At 38.5% G+C, this 8,132-nt stretch overlaps 1 long non-coding RNA gene across 1 annotated transcript; it reads right to left on the bottom strand.

Annotated features, from left to right (window-relative positions):
- Positions 1 to 1,542: 1,542 nt before the first annotated feature.
- On the bottom strand, positions 1,543 to 5,342 carry LOC127348647 (uncharacterized). Its single transcript, XR_007879861.2, has 3 exons — positions 5,239 to 5,342; positions 4,829 to 4,925; positions 1,543 to 2,009 (listed from the first exon to the last, which is right to left on the bottom strand). It is a non-coding gene; the product is annotated as an uncharacterized lncRNA (long non-coding RNA).
- Positions 5,343 to 8,132: the final 2,790 nt, after the last annotated feature.

Consider the following 8,132-nt stretch of genomic DNA (forward strand, 5'->3'; position numbering starts at 1 on the left):
AAGAATTTGACCTACGAGCGTTGCTATTCGTAACCATCAATGATTGGCATGCTCTCAGTAACATTTCAGGACAGACGAACAAAGGATACAATGCATGCACACACTGTTTAGATGAGACTGAAAGTAAATATTTGGGAAAAAGAAGAAAAGTTGTGTACCCGTTCAATCGTCGTTTCCTTCCACGCAAGCATCCCTTAAGGAAAAAAGGCAAGCATTTCGATGGCGAGGCAGACCGCCGTCCGAAGCCTATCCCCCGTAGTGGTGCTGATATATTTGACATGGTCAAGGATTTAAATGTTATCTTTGGAAAGGGTCCAGGCAGTCGACCTGTTCCGAAAGACGATGACGGACACGCTCCCATGTGGAAGAAGAAATCTATTTTTTGGGAGCTAGAATATTGGAAAGTCCTGGAAGTCCGCTCTGCAATCGACGTGATGCACCTGACCAAGAATCTTTGTGTGAATATTCTAGGTTTTCTGGGCGTGTATGGAAAGACAAAAGATACACCAGAAGCACGGGAGGACCAGGAACTTCATAAAGGACGAAACGGCAATCATCCAGGGCAGTTTGTAGGGCCTGCCAGCTATGCTCTTACCAAACAAGAGAAGGAGATCTTTTTTGAAGCCCTATTCAGTATCAAGGTTCCGTCTGGTTTCTCGTCGAATATAAAGGGGATAGTAAATATGAAGGAGAAAAAATTCCAGAACCTGAAGTCCCATGACTGTCACGTGCTTGTGACACAATTGCTTCCGGTTACATTGAGGGGACTTCTACCAGAAAATGTTCGACTAGCCATTGTGAAGATATGTGCATTCCTCAACGCAATTTCTCAGAAGGTAATGGATCCAGAAACTTTGTCAGGATTACAAGAAGATGTGGTCGAATGTCTTGTCAGCTTCGAGTTGTTGTTCCCACCATTCTTCTTCAATATTATGACGCACCTCCTCGTTCACCTAGTTGAAGAGATTAGAATTCTCGGTCCTGTATTTCTACACAATATGTTCCCCTTCGAGAGGTTCATGGGAGTCTTAAAGAAACTAGATGACCCGGTGCGCCCCGGCGCACAGGCAAATGCAAGATATTACTATAACAATATGTTACACGATGCTTATGTTTGTTTAGTTGTCTAAGAATTCAGTAGGTCTTTGAAAGCCCTTAAGTCTATATAGGCAATATTTTTTAAAGAACATAAAAACATAAGTTTGTCGACTGATGTCTGTTTAGTTTTCCAAGAATTGCCCCGGCGCAAATGAAAACGCAAGACATTTATAACCTTAAATTTATCAATGTTGTCATATATGACTGAGATTACTGGCTTTAAACGGCGAGACACATGCGAAGTCCTCCGTTAGCTACCCATACATTGGTACTAAGGAAAGCAGTTAGACTGATAGTCTACTCCGTCCCGTGCATATGCTATAGAACCAGCAAAGCATATGCTGATGGCATGTGTGTGAAAAGAACATCAGATATACACGAAAAAATTGCGATTAAGGAGCTTTTCATTCCATAGCAATAGAGTTGCAATCAACAGAAAGGCAATTACAGATAAAATCAGGTCTATATTCAGTCCAAATGTACCTTCTCCTTTCAGTAACAGTGAGCACAGACATGTGCGGCGACATTGCATGCTCTTCAAATAAAAACAATAGGGAACCAAGAAAAACCGTTGCTAAGCTCCACTACATCATAGAGAATAGGTGCAATTTCTGAACGCTTAAAGTTACCATTGTTCAGCAGCTTTGACAGCATCAGAGAATCAGTTTCAATAATCACTTTCTGAAACTTCTTATCCCTGGCCAGAATCACACCTCGAATAGCATGAGCCTCCATAGAGAGGGCATTAGCTGCGTTTGGGTAGAATCGGCCCTGGTGATCACAAGCAATGGATCCATAGGCCGCTTCCCCGGGCCCAGAACTGAAAGCCCCATCACCATTTGTTTTTGTCCAGCCAACAATAGGAGGGTGCCAAAAGGTTGTGATTTTAAGCCATGCTTGAGACCTGCATTCTATAGATTATATGAAATGTCAAGATCATATGCAATGTCAATTATAGACATTATAGAGGACTCGGAATAGCATATGAGAATACGCCATAGATTTGGTACTGAAATTATAATTAGTACAAATCAATTAAGCTAAAGAACTCACCAAAAAATATTGATTCTATTTTTCTTAACCTGTTATTAACTCTTAAGAAAGATAAATCATACAAAGCTCCTAAAGCTATGAAGCTGACTACATGCCATAACAGCATTGCCTTATAGAGGGATTCATTCAAAGTTAAAAAATTCACAAAATGTACAAATCAAAAAATCATGAAGGGACGCATGTCCCAGGTAAATTTAACCACATCAACACGACCTGAAAACCATCAGTGCTCATGGAATCCCTCCTAAATCCATCAAGTCAGGAGGCGATAGTGTGCAGATAGAAGACAAGTTCAAATGGATTGTCCAGAAAAGTAATGGGCCTCACATGAACATGCTCCACGTGGTAAGATCTCAAGACCTAACCAGAAGATTTGATGAACGTATATGCCATCAAACATCGTACTTCTTGTAGGAAGAATATGGCGAGAGACAAAGAAAAACAAACGTTTTAATATTTCTAATGCAAGTAGTAGAAATTAGTTCTTTAAAAATTATACATATGGCCAGAGACAAAGAAAAACAAGTGTTTTATATTTCACTCAATCAATCATAGATGTACAAGGAAGTAAACAATCCTTATTAATTTCGAATTATGTCATTTCTGCAAGTTAAGGAGGCTATCAACACCATGAGCCAGTTTAACAAATGAAAGAGGAGGATCTAGGATATAACACATTGATGACCCATCATTGTTGTGCTCAATGCCTCGCGTGGCCCTGGGTAGCGGTGGCATTCTGCTGCATGTAGAATAATGATTACAACCAAGGAAAATATACAGCTTCTTGTCATTCCTTTATGTTTAAACACAATTATACATCCAAATTTTGACAAAGTTGAGACATTTTTGGTAGGACGGATGTAGTAGTTCAAAAACCATAAGCATTAGAGAGACAATAAAAAAAAAGTCGATCTAACATTGATGAAGTGTAGCTGTATACTAAAACTGCAAGTATGTTACATTCGGTATAATATCAACACATCAAAGGCAACATAGACAAAAGGAATAAGAAGTAACATTCTAGAAGATCGAAAAAGGCTCTAGTACTATGAAAAATAGCAGCCTGGAAAATCCTTGCTATCCTTGCAAGCAATTTGACAAGCACTTTGTATCCATAATTTCAGTAAGCTACAGACTTGAACAAATAAAAGGGGTAAAGAAACTCCACAAGAACATTTGCGGCATTCAAAACTATACATTACCACCTAAGATATGTTATATGCATTTTATGTTCTGATTCATTTGATAAACCATCATAATAAAATCAAAGACAACAGTCCAAAACAAATAATTGTTTGTAGGAAAGTTATTCAAGAACTTGAGCAATGAAAAAAAGATGCTCAACAACTCTATGATTCATTCCTCTTCTGATCAAAACTTCAGTAAGCTAGACATGAACTAATAAAAGGGGCATAGAACAACCAGAGACACAAACTTGCAACATTCAATATAATATATGACCTCCACAAAGGATATGCTATATGATGTTCTGATTCATTTGGCACACCATCATAATAAAATCAAGGAATACAGTCAAAAAAAGAAATATTTGTTTCTAGGAAAGTTATTCACAAGAAATTGAGAAGTGAAAAGAAAAATAGATGCTTCGCTAGTGCTGCTCCAGGTAAACTAAGAACAAAAACACAATGAACGTCCATCAGTGTAAACACTTCCATGTTCACATAGTAGTAACATGAATAAGAGGAAGCCAATATTGCAATAGAATTTAATACGCTTTCACATGCTACTGCTAGTTTGGGAGGAACTCGGAGTAGAGGTGGTAATCTACTTTGTACCCATTGATGGACCAGCTACTCAGTAGAATTTAATAACCGGTGATGATTAACAATAAAATTTTCACACAGAGATTACACATATGGTAATCTCGCATGTACACATTGATGGACCAGCCACTCAAGGAGCCTAGGCAAGGTCTAGCCACTGGCACGCTGGCCAGCATTTGCCCCGGCTAGATTAGTACTAACCACTGTGAGAATCTTATACTCCCTCAGTCCATAAAAGAATGTCGGGAACTTCATCTAAATTTAGATGTATTTATGTATTAAAGAGTGTCCAGTACATTCGAATTTAGACAAACTGTCAGACATCATTTTATGGACACAGGAGTATGTTCTATCTTCTGTAACAACAATACTAACATAGAGGTCGTGGTTCCCATCCAACAAACTGTAGCAACGCGCATAAGCTTCTATCACTTTACAAATCTATAGTACCTGGGGTGATTTCTGAAGGTGTTATCTTCTATCCGAAGTGAAAACACGGATACACAGCTTAATCCATTACACAAGTTTAATTCACTTGTTTGTTTTGGTTAGAGTTCTTTGTGCATATTTTTCTTCTGCCCTCTGGACCCCCACTAAGCAGCAGCGGAGCTACACAAGAAAGTTTGGGCGGGCCTGAACAAGGCGATTTAGAATGCATGACAGGGAGCACGAGGGCAGGAGAAAGCCCTCGTGTGATCATGCTCTGCATTTATTCCAATGTGGAAGTCTAAACCATCTACAAAGCCTCACAACACCTTTCGGTCTGGTACCTACTACATATTCCAGTCAGCTAAACTAAAGGCATTGTCTATTTTTAGAAGGGAAAAACACAACCATCTAATATATGGAGAAACATCAACCAGAACCTAAAGAAGTAGATAGTGTATGCTCACCAGATATAGGACCTTATGTAAAGGGAAGGCCTAAGAAGCCTAAGTATTTGAATTGTAGCAACCAGTCCACAAGTGTAGCCATATGCCTGTGCTCAAGCTGCATGTACCAACAGAACAAAGCAAAATTAAATGCCATGTATTCTTATTTTGGAAAACATGCCTGAAACACATCAAATGACGGTTGCCCAATATAATAGTTACCATTAAGTAGTCATAGAAAAAAGTTGCAAGAAACACAATAAAAATATTTTATCAAATACTCAGTGGAAAGGTTCCAATAACAAAAAAAAGTTTGTATTTAACTGAAAGGTGTCGCCAATATTTTCATTGGCTTCATCAACAAAAAGAATTTTGCTACAAAAATCGCAGCTAGATTACCGCAATCTAAATACCAACATCAATTTGTGCACCTTTATCGCAGAGCAGCAGTGAAGCTCTGGTTGCACATGCCATCTCCTCTCGCCCCTCTTCTAACTCTTCTTTGATAAATATTCTAGACCGAGCTTGAGAGGCTGAACCCAAGAGAACCAAATTAAAATATACTCTTTCGAAAAAATAGCATAGTCTTATTTCACTAAAAATAGAAGTGGCAAGAATGGAACAAAGGGACATTTTGCAAGAGGTTTTGCATGGAGAAGGTGTTTTACATTTAAGCATATAATGGCACACATTTGCACAAACACCGTGGACCTGATCGAATGATCATGAAAAATAGCAGGTTTCTAAATCAACAAAGAATATGAGCTATGTAACTATCTATGAATCTTCAGAAAGTTATAAGGATGGGGAAAAAATATTACTTGACATTGTCATACCTCTTTATTTGAATGCCATCATAGGGTTCCCAAAAGTTACATGGCTTTCTGCACCTCGAAAGCATAGGTATTACGGCAAGTAAATATATGTTTTCGGCAAGTACATACATGTTAAGTAAATATGCTTTTCGGCAATCTGAACCAAAGTGAAGGGCAGGAGCAAACCACTCCATTCCTTGTAGGATTACGTAACACGCAACAAAAAAATTTGGTTATAGTTTACAAAAGCATGTGGTTCGGGTAGTAATACCAAGGTAGCAACTACCGTGGAACAGAGGATATAAAACCTAAACTGAAAGATCACAAAACATGTCTATTTCGGTTTGAGGACCGGACAGATGATTGTCAAGTTTTAACAAAGCGCTTGGGCTACTGTATAAACATGGAATTTTTGTTCATGAAAACTGTGGGGAACATAGAGCTAAAATGATCCATCCCATGAATGATCATTTGTAGTCTACATTTGGCCCGCAACAAATAATCATAATTAACTATAATTGGCTTTTCTTATCTTCAGATCATTAATTAGAACATTTCAAGATATGATGAAAGCAACTTGCCTAATTGCATTTATATCTTAGCTCAGAACACACCAACAACAGAAACAAGAAAATTAAGAACACGAATGATTCTTTTCCAATTAGGCTACCATCCTATGTGAAACACACGCACATAGAAACATAGGCCATACTCCAAGCAATAGTTGGCGGATAACAAGATCATACCACTCACACCAGCAATAGATGCCCTGCTAATCCCGCAAACAAAATGTACATTCAATGCAAAATTTTAGAAATCAATAGCTACTATTTTAGTTCAGTGGCAAGTGCCACCACTACTAATCCTAAGCTTATCATCCTAGCAGTTGTAATCCAGTAACTAAAGCACAGTTGGTGTTGGATAGGGGAATAGGGAAATATTTTAACCAAGAACCACATATTTTAGAAAGCACCGAGAGAACTGACTTAAATTAGAACCACATATTTTAGAAAGCACCGAGAGAACTGACTTAAATTAGCAACACACTACGGACATGCACAACCTAATTATAAAATTGTTAGTATGCTGCCTTCTTGTACATATACCTTGGCTTCCAGATAAAAATTGAAAAGCAACTGATAGAGAAAATGGCTGGTTGAAGAAACTATGCATACTCTGCAACTAAAACACAGCCTAGAACATGTATCACTCTAATTCTTCACGGACATACAAACATCTTGTATGCACAAATCAAAAAGCAATAGTTGAGAACAAAACGCTTGAACTGGAAATAATGTGAAGGTGCTTCATATAATTCAGTACCTCCTGTCGATACTTAAATAAAGTGCAGTTAGCTTGGAAAGGCAAAAGCGAGACAGTGCCATTAGCATTTGGACAATACAACTCATGGGTACCTCCTATCAATACTTAAATAGAGTACAGTTAGCTCGGAAAAGGAAAAGGAAGACAGTGCCATGAGCATTCGGATACAGTACAGTTAGGGGCATACAACCGGTACAAAAAGGGCTCTACAACGTGCATGCTTATTAACATTCTGAATCTTCAAGCTGCTTTAGAAGACAGTGGTCATTGGTATACCATGACTGGTCAAGAGGTCCACAAATAAGAACAGAAATTTACCTTGAGGACAATTCATCAAGCTTATTTGGTCTTGCCAGGCAGATATATTTGGAGTCACCTAATTATTGCTTATCAAGGACAACATGCAGATAAGTTGGAAAACGTGTCAACATGGTCAAAGTAAAGTCAAGACATGCACAAACACGGGTGAAATTTACCTTGCTCACATCGATTTCTTTTTGTCTACCCACTGCAGCCAATTGTGACTGCATCTACCTAGGACGACGCTTCCAGTAATTTGCGTTGGCACAGTGCCTGAGCTTAGACGATTGTATACCATCTATAGTCACAATGCCAACCTTCTAGGGGTAAATCAGGGCATACGAGCCTCAGCTAAAATAAAATTCAGCTTTTGTCAATGCTTAAAACAGATGGAACTCTACACAAACTGAAATAAAATACAGCTGCTGGAATCCGTTGAAAAGACAATGATGCATACCCATGAGCATTTGGACCTAAATCTACACAAACCGATGGGGGTGGATAAACCAAAACATAATTCATTAAAGATACTTACCATGGTTTCTTCCGGAAAGCAAGAGGCGGATATGACACCTTCAGCTTCTTCTTAATAAATTCTGTACCGTGGCTTATTCCTCTTTTAGACTTTCCCATATATGAACTCCTCATGTTTTGGGAAACAAACCAGAAAATAAATTACAATACTGAATGAGAAGAACACATCAGAAGAAGAAATAATCACGGCAGAGAAGCTCACCTTAACCAGTATCAGAGATTCTGCTTGCTCATGGGAAGTGAAGTACTATGAAGCGTTGGTAACCAAACCTTTAAACGTAGAACGGTATGAATCAATGATCATCCTGCAAGAATGGAGGAAATTTTCTTAGTCTCACTGGTGGAAAAAGGAC

The sequence above is a fragment of the Lolium perenne genome, chromosome 4, assembly GCF_019359855.2.
Source record: "Lolium perenne isolate Kyuss_39 chromosome 4, Kyuss_2.0, whole genome shotgun sequence".
Classification (NCBI taxonomy): Eukaryota; Viridiplantae; Streptophyta; class Magnoliopsida; order Poales; family Poaceae; genus Lolium; species Lolium perenne.